The sequence below is a fragment of the Aedes albopictus genome, chromosome 1, assembly GCF_035046485.1.
Source record: "Aedes albopictus strain Foshan chromosome 1, AalbF5, whole genome shotgun sequence".
Classification (NCBI taxonomy): Eukaryota; Metazoa; Arthropoda; class Insecta; order Diptera; family Culicidae; genus Aedes; species Aedes albopictus.
In genome coordinates, this window is record NC_085136.1 from 47,894,568 (window position 1) to 47,904,118 (window position 9,551).

The 9,551-nt window shown below is 42.9% G+C and overlaps 1 pseudogene; it reads left to right on the plus strand.

Moving 5' to 3' along the window:
• Positions 1-4,828: 4,828 nt before the first annotated feature.
• LOC115256691 (probable 4-coumarate--CoA ligase 1) lies at positions 4,829-6,872 on the plus strand (annotated as a pseudogene).
• The last annotated feature ends 2,679 nt before the right edge of the window (positions 6,873-9,551 follow it).

Here is a 9,551-nt window from a genome sequence, read left to right on the forward strand (position 1 = left end):
ATCCCAGGAAAAATTCCGGGGGGAATTGCTGTACGAATTTCCGAAGGAATTCCTGGATCAATTCCTGGAGAAATTGTTGGAGTAGTTCCTGGGGGTATTCTTGGTGTAATTTCTGGAGGAGTCGCTAGGGAAATGCCTGGATGAAATCCTAGAAGAATGCCTGGAGGAATAACTTGAATAATTCCTGAATAAATTCCGGAAGCCTTTTCTGGGGGTGTTCTTAAAGGAATCCATGGAGGATTTTCTGGGGAATTCCAGAAGAAATCCTTGAAGAAATTCCTAGAGGAATCAAAGGAATCAAACTCATGCTGAAATCCCTGGTGGAATTCTTGAAATAATGCTTGTATAAACTCTTGGAAGAGGATTTCCTTGAGAAATTCCTGGACAAACTTCCGTGGCAATTTCTGAAGGAATTCCTTGAGGAATTTCTGGATTAATTCCTGGAGGAATTTCTGCAGTAATTCCTCGGATTATTCCTGGTAGAATTCTTAAAGGTATTCCTGGAGGAATCTCTGAATGAAATTCTGGAGGAATGTCTGGATGAATCACTATAGAAATCCCAGGAAGAACTCCTGGAGAAATACCTGGAATTCCTAAAACAACTCCTGGAGGAATTTCTAGAGCAACCCCTAGAGGATTCCCTATAGGAACTCTTGAAGCAATGCCTGGAGGAACCCCTGGAGAAATTACTGGAGACATGCTTGAAGAATTCCTGGAAGAATCTCAAGAGAAATTTCCAGAGGAGCTCCTGTAGGAATCCCTGCATAAATTCCATGAGGAATCCCTGGTGAAATTTCTGAAGGATTTTCTTGAAGAATCACTGGAGAACTTTCAGGTCCCTGGAGAAATTCCAGGAAGAATTCCTGAGAGAATTCCTGGAGGAATCTCTGGTGGAATCTATGGAGGAATCCTTTGAGATATCTCTAGGGAAATACCTGGAGGAATCTCTGGGGGAATTCCTAGAGGAATCCATGAGAAATCTCCAGAGGAACTCCCGGGGGAATCCCTGAAAGAATTCTTGGAGAAATCCCTGGAGGACCTTCTGGAAGATTTACTTGAAGAATCACTGGAGAACTTCCAGGAAGAATACTAGGAGGGATTGCTGAAAAAAATCATGTAGGAATCCTTGGTGGAATTTCCAGAGGAATTCCTTGACGAATCTCTGGGGGAATTCCTAGAGGAATCTCTAGAGGAATTATTAGATGAATTCCTGGACGAACCCCTGTAGGAATTTTTAGACAAATCCCTGAAGGAATTCTCAGAGGTATCCAGGAACAATTTCTGGAGGAATTTATGGAGAGATCCCTTGAGGAATTCCTGGAGGAATCCCAGGAAGAAATCCAAGGATAAATTTCTGAGGGAATTCCAGAAGGAATCTCTGATTAAATCGCAGGAGAAAGTATTGAAGAAATCGCTCAAATTCTTGAGGAAATTTTGAAGGAATTCTTATAAAGAGTACATAGAGGAACTCTTGGAGGAATTCCTGTAGCAGTTCCTGAAGGAATCCCTGGAGGAATCTGGAAAGCAATGCCAAGAGGAATTTCTAAGCGAATCTCTGAACAGTTCCAGGAGGAATTCCTGAAGGAAACCCAAGAAGAGTTTTTGGAGGCATTTAAAAAAAAATCCGGCGAGTTGTTCCTGAAACAATCACAGAAGGAAATTCCGGATGAATTTCTGTAGGAATTCATGGAGGAAATTCTGAAAAAAAGAAAACCATGAGGATTCCCGGAAGAAATATAATGAGGAATTTCTTAGGGAACCACAGAAGAATTTCCTTAGCAAATTCCTGGAAGAATTTCTGTAGGAATCGCTGGATAAAAAATCTGGAAAAGTGTGTGCAGTAACTACTGGACGAATTATTGAAGGAACAGTTGGATGGACAATTTAAACAATTCCTGGATTAATTTTTGAATGCTTCCTAGTATTTTTTTTTTAACAATTTTTAATAGACTTTTGTACAGATGGAATTATTGGAGCAAACTTTAGTGAAATTCTGGAAAGAATATATGGAGATATCCCTGAAGAAATACCTACAAAAATACCTTGAAGGATTTTTCGAGAAACTCCCAAAGGAAATCGCGAAAACAGCACTGGATCAATCACTGGAGGAACCTCTCAAGATATCCCAGGAGAAATCCCCAAAGAAATGACTGATGGAATTCCTAAATGCATTCTTGAAGGAATCTCTGCAGCAAGTTTTGGAAAATGAGTCATATAGTTTACGAAACTACCCAAGTAACCAAAAGTTCAGATAAAAGGGTAATTAATAAGCTAAGCAGCTTGTTCGAGGTTGCTCATTAGCCTTCTCAGCAGCTTCACATAAGCACGCTGGATAGCTTTCTAAGCAGCTTCTGGCAGAACTTTGACAAAATTCATGCAGAAACAAAAATGTGGTTTTCAGAATCACAACCCCCCCCCCCCCCCCCCAATATTTTCTTAAATTGCCTGTCAGGCGAACTTCATAGACACTTTCAAACTTTTGTTACCGTAGCTGTATCGCAAACGTAATGAATATTAAAATTAATGTTTCTAGCTGTCAAGTATTCGCTAAACCCGATTTCGTCATCAAAAGTTCTATAAATATTGAAATTTATGCATAAAATTGTACTTTTCCGGAAGCTATAACATATTTAGTATGGAAATTGCCTACTTTCAGGCGTTTTCAATCTTAAATTAAACTTTAAACTTATATAATTAAAAATTTAGCAAACTTGTGAAAATTTTGCATAGCTTTTCGCATTCCGAGATGGTTAATTTATGAAGAAAACATATTTTCAGCACTTACAAATACATTTCACTGACTGATCAATTTCACCCCGGAATTAAATTTTTTGTTTTTTTTTTCATTTCAAATGATATTTTTCGTAATAAAATGATTCGCAGTAGAATTTTCAACCTCGTTGACTGATGAAAACTATGGTCGTACTTGTTTTAAAGCATTAAATTTATCCATATCGATAAGTAATCAAAAATTATTCGCCAAAAACTACGAAAAGTGATCAATTTCACCCGAAATCACGGTACTATGGTAGAGCGTAGGGTTCTCACGCAGTGACTATCGGTTCGAATCCGATGGGCGGCATTTTTTTTTTTTTTGCTCAAGCCTAGTATTCATCGATTTGATAAATTCATATTTGTCTCTTATTCGTGTATGCTTAACACTTATGTGGCTGGCAGGGTACCCGGGTACCTTTTTAAATTTCAAATCTCGATATTTTAATGGTTGTTGAGACTAGGATGTTGGAACTCTATTAGATCTTAGAACTCTCGAATATACATCTATTAATGGGGTTGACCGAATTTTTAAGTGATGAGGGGCAGGGGGAGGGGCTCCTGCATTTTTTTATTACGTGGAAGGCCGGCAGGGTACCCGGGTACCCACGAAATTGAAATGATCATATCTCCGTCAATTTTTCATAGATTTTGGAAATTTTTAGCTCATTCAACTCAGAAACTCATCATCTATCGGGGAAATATTTGGTTAGACCGATCTAATCACCGTGGTTTTCGGAAAATCCATATTTTTGGGAGCATGTCCCTCTACCATATTGAAACCCACATTGTTAAGGCTAGGATATCTTAAAGTGTTTATGGTCAACCATGGCCCCACGAGAAGCGTGTTCCAAAATCACAGTTTCAAAGTCAACACGTTTTATGATTCCAGGCCAGTCAGATACAATATGCCAAAGCAATTTTACGATGCTTGGTACCGAAATTGCTACTAACCTACCGAAAATCCCGTATATTGTATTGCATTAAAACATGGATCCGTAAATCCGGATTTTCCGGTACCCATGGTGATCGGACCGGTCCAACCAAATACGATCTCGATAGATAATGAGTTTCTGAGTTGAATGAGGCAAAAACTTTTAAAATCGGTGGAAAAATCGCTGAGATATGATCATTTCCATTTCGTGGGTACCCGGGTACCCTGCCGGCCTTCTACGGGTGTTTTTTTTGCTGGCCACACTACGGTTAAACAGTTGTTTTCTGTAAAAGAAATAAATTTAATCTTCAATGAAACACAATGATACAGATCTGAACTTCTATGAACTTGAAATTTCCGACAAAGTTCCGAGTAGCATCTTAAGCAGCTTTAAAGTTCCTCGAAGTTCAGTTAAAGTTCCGAATGGAGCTTTCTGGCTGCTTGAGAGGCTAACAATGAGCCTTGCCGGAACTTGTGACCGAAGTTCCAGCAAGGCTCATCGTTAGCCTCTTAAGCAGCCAGAAAGTTCCATTTGGAACTTTATCTGAACTTCGCGGAACTTGAAAGTGCATTTTGTCATGGGAAGCGGAACTTTTGGTTACTTGGATAGGAACAAATTTTAAACAATCATTTTGATTGCTCAAAACCGCAATGCCGATTTGCAAATTCGCATATCGGGCGACCATGCCGCTTAAAAGTCGTCTCAAGTCAGGCCCCCCTTTGGACCCCTTCCAAAAAAAATCCTAGCTACGCTAATGGGCACTAGCTCGAACTGTTTGAGAGAGCCTGTCTTGAATGTTTAAGTTCTGCTGAAACTTCCTCTAAGCAAGAGCGAGTCATTGTTCCCGTAACTAAATGTAGAATGCTTATAAATGGTTAAAAAAGCAAACAAGGATTTTATGACATAATGAGAGAATTATTGCACAAATTGTCCGTTTTATAATTAACAGTTTTTAAGGAGATAATAAACCTAATGCCCATTAACCGGGACATCGTTGTAAATACAACGGATGAATGAACTTGAGCGTCTGGACAGCAATTGGCTTTGAAAATAAAAAAGATTAACAAGATACACATATCTACTTCCTCACGTGCGAACCTGCACAGTACCGACCAAAAGCATCGCACTCTGTTCTTAGAAACGTTCGAAATGAGTCTAGTGAGCATCGGGTTTTCATAGCGGATCACATGGTACCATACCTGTGTCCGGTACTGACACAGCACCTGATCGTGTGGCGTTTGGCGTGATGGATGTTATCACGGTCGACGCTGCTGTAGCAACTCCTTTATGGTGATCGCTACCGGCTCCAGTTAGATGTAAGGCCACTGATGAATACCTGTTTCTAGTTTAGTCGTATTTGAGCGTTCACACATAACGGGGCACAATTCTGCCATCGATAGGAATCACTAGAGAGCAGAATGTTCCACTTGAAAGATAATTTTACCTTCTACGATCCGTCGACGAAGGTCTGGAGAGGCCTTCCGCGGAAATCGATCTTCAACCCCAACCAGAGTCTGGGTGAGCTGATTCTGCAGGTTCTAGAGAGAAATGCCGCCAAAGTGGTTCAAATCAGTGCGGATAGCGGAGTGGAGGTCACCCGTAGGTGACGAAATGCGTTTGAAAACGATAAGGATCGCTCAAAATCTAATCAAAATGGGTTATGGCGGAAGCAAGTCAGAATCGGGTGACATTTTTACGATGTTGGTTCGAAACGGAGAAAACGCAGCTCCAGTTGCGTTTGCATGCTTCGCATTAGGGATTCCAGTGAGCACATTGGATCCTACATTTACAGAGGATGATTTGAGTCATATGCTGGGAACGGTGAAGCCGAAGGTGATCTTCTGTGACAATGATGTACTCGACAATTTGATCGGAGCTTGTCAAGTGGCGGACATTTCTCCTAAGATAGTTTTGATGAGTGAACGTGTGAAAGAGTACGATCATTTGGAGATCCTGTTAGAACCAACCGGCACCGAAGAAATGTTCATGTAAGTCTTGTTTGAAGAAAAATCAGGAATCAGGAATTCAATATCCCTTACATTTCACAGCCCCTTTCACGTCGCCGACCCGTCCAATCACCTGGCAGTGCTCCTCTGTTCCTCCGGAACGACCGGTCGCTCCAAAGCCGTCTGCCTGCCACACTCGATCTGCATCGCCCACGTGGCCAACTTCTTCGAGTGTCACCCGTCCGATCGAACGCTGGCCTTCAGCACACTCTACTGGCTATCCGGGATGTTTGTTCTGCTAACCAGCACGGTTTGGGGCGCTACTCGAATCATCACCCGCGAACCCTTCGACGCCGATCTAACCCTGGATATCGTCGAGCACTTCGGCGTCTCGGTTGCCATTCTACCGTCGGCACAAGCGCTTGCCGTTGTCAACAACCCAAAGGCCAACGCCAACGTACTACGTTCCGTACGTTTACCAATGACCGGTGGCAGTGCAATCCCCATCACGCTGAAAGAGTCATTCGAGAAGCTGGTCCCCGGAAGGTTCCTGGAGATTGTGTACGGATTCTCAGAAATTGCTTTGGGTGTAACGTTCACCAGGAAGCAGTTCTATCGGGAGGGTTCCGTTGGATTCCCGGCAGCTGGGACGGAGTTCAAGATCGTTGATGACGACGGTCAACCGCTGGACGTGGGCCAGGAAGGAGAGATTCTAGTCCGGGCGGAGTATGTTTTCAAGGGGTATTTTGGAAATGACGATGCAACCAGGGAAATGCTGGACAGCGACGGGTGGATGCATTCTGGAGACGTTGGACGGTTCGATGAGGACGGTTATCTATACATAGTGGATCGGAAGAAGGACATCCTCAAGTGCAGCGGATATCAGGTGTCGCCGAGTGAAATCGAAAGTGTGATTTTGACTGTGCCTGGAGTGGCGGCCTGTTGCGTCGCTGGTGTTCCGACGGAAACGTTCGATTTGGCAACGGCTTTGGTTGTTCGGAAAGATCCAGCCGCTCAGATTCCCGATGCCACGGAGATTATGCAAAAGGTGGAGGAATCGCTCGCGTGGTTCAAACATTTGAAGGGAGGGGTGTATTTCGCCGATGAACTACCGTTAACTCCCTCGGGCAAGGTTGTTAGACGAGCCGTGAGAGACATTGTGATACAATTGAAAAATAACGAGTTGTAATTTCATACTTGGGTATAATAAACCTATCAAAACCTAACTTTATCATCTATTTATTTTTATTATTTTCAACTACATACCATACATCTACGTGCACTCATTTTTAGGTTATCGTAGACCTGGTAGACTTTTGCTCATACAAAATTTTCGAAATTTGCAAGGACCGTAGGTTGTGGCTATACCTTACTCACCTTACTTATCGGTCAGACTAAGGCCTGAGTGACCTCTGCTGTAGATAGGAGTCGTCTCCATTCTGCTCGGTCCATGGCTACGTGTCTAGTTCCGCACTCTGCGAAGGGTCCGCAAATCGTCCTCCATTTGATCGACCCACCTAGCTCGCTGCGTACCACTTTTTCTTGTACCGATCGGATGACTCTCAAGAACCATTTTAGTCGGTTTGCTATCCGACATCCTGATGACGTGACCCGCCTACCGTAGTCTCCGAATTTTCGCGGTATGGACGATGGTTGGTTCTCTCAGCAGCTGATGCAGCTTGTGGTTCATTCGCCTTCTCCAAGTCCTGTCTTCCATCTGCACTCCGCCGTAGATGGTACGCAACACCTTTCGTTTGAAAACTCCATGGTGGCGTTGGTCCTCTGCACGTAGGGTGCTTCGTGCACATAGAGGGCTACCGATCTAATCAGCGTTTTGTAGATAGTTAACTTCGTGTGACGACGAACTTTGTTGGATCTTAGAGTTCGGCGGAGTCCAAAGTATGCTCGATTTCCTGCCCCAATGCGTCTTCGAATTTCCCTGCTGGTGTCGATGTCGGCAGTCACCAGTGAGCCCAAGTACACGAATTCTTCAACTGCCTCGATTTCATCACCGTCGATAGAAATTCGGGGTGGCGGGCGCGGTGATTCCTCCCAGGAGCCCTTTGCCATGATGTACTTTGCCTTCGACACATTAATATGGCTAATCCGATTCGCCTGGCTTCACTCTTTAGTCGGATGTACGTTTCCACCATCGTTTCAAATTTGCAAGCTATAATATCAATATCATCAGCGAAACCAAGCAGCTGAACAAACTTCGTGAAAATCGTTCCACTCGTGTTTATCCCTGCTCTCCTTATTACACGTTCCAAGGCGATGTTGAACAGCAAGCACGAAAGACCATCACCTTGCCGTAGCCCTCTGCGAGATTCGAAGAGACTCGAGAGTGTCCCTGACACTCGAACTACGCACATCACTCGATCATAGCTGGTCTCGATCGATTGTATCAAACGCCGATTTGAAATCGATGAACAAGTGATGAGTGGGCACGTTGTATTCGCGGCATTTCTGCAACACCTGGCGGATGGCGAACATCTGGTCCGTTGTAGCGCGTTCACCCATGAATCCAGCCTGTTTTTGCCCCACGACTCTCTTGCAATCGGTGATAGACGGCGGCATAAAATTTGCGAGAGTATCTTGTTGGCAGCACTCAGTAGTGTGATCGCGCGATAGTTGCCGCAATCCAACTTGTCGCCCTTTTTGTAGATGGGACATTCGATGCCTTCCATCCATTCCTCCGGTAATACTTCCTCCTCCCAAATCTTGGTAATGACCCAGTGCAGTGCCGGCACCAGTGATTCTCCATCCTGATGGTAGTTGATCTGCTCCAGCGGCCAACCTCCTCCTCAATCTTTTGGAGGTTTTGTGGGGCTGGAAATTTTTTTGCCTCGATGAATTCCTCTTGTTTTTTTTCCTTCAGTGATTTTATCATGGATTACTCCAATTTTTTTTTCAAGAATTCCTCTATAGGTTTCACCAGACATTCCTCCTTCAGAGATTTCTTCAGGAATTACTCCATATATTTTCTCAAGTATTCCACTAGAGATTGCTCCAACAATTCAATATGGAATAATTCGAAGTATTTCAACAGGAATATCTTCCAGAAACCCTTACAGGGAATTTTGCCAGAGATTAGCTAAAAATTAATCCAGGAGTTCCTTAAAACATTGTACAAAACATTTCTTTGGGAATCCATCCAAAGATTCCAACAATAATTCGTCCAAAAATTATTGCAGCCATGGATTCCTTCCTACCGAAATTCTTTCAGGAATTTGTTAAGTAAGCTTTTCTGGGATTTCTCAAGGAATTCCTCATGGGATTGCTTCCGGGATTCCTTATGGTATTTCTATGGTTTGCCTTCAAGAATTTCTCCAGGGATTCACCCGAGAATTTCTTTTATGTTTCTTTCAGCAACAAATCCAGGGATTATTTTAATTATTTCTTTCAGGAAGTCCTCCAGGAATTATCCAATACTTCCTCCAGGGACTGTTTAGAAATGCCTCTAGGAATTGCTTTTGGGATTCCTCCTAGGATTCCTTCAGGAACTGCTACAATGATCCCTCAAGGAGTTCCTCCACGAACTCTTCTGAAAATTCCTTCAGGATTGCTCCAAGGATTCCATTTGCAATTTCTTCAGGAATTCTTCCTGGATTTCATCCAGGAATTTCTTAAGGGATTCCTCCACGGATTTCTTCAAATATTTCTCCAGGAATTATTCCAGTGATTCCCCTAAAAATTCATCCAGGGCTTCCTTCAGAAATGCTTGTAGAGATTCCTCCAGGTGTTCTTCTAGAGATTTCTCCAGGAGTATTTCTAGAGATTCCTCCGTTAATCCCCACAGACATTTCTCTAGGATATCCTCCTGGGATTTTTTCAAGGCTTAACACGGGAATTCTCTAAGTGATTCTTTCAGGAAAAAAATATTTTAAATATTCCTCCA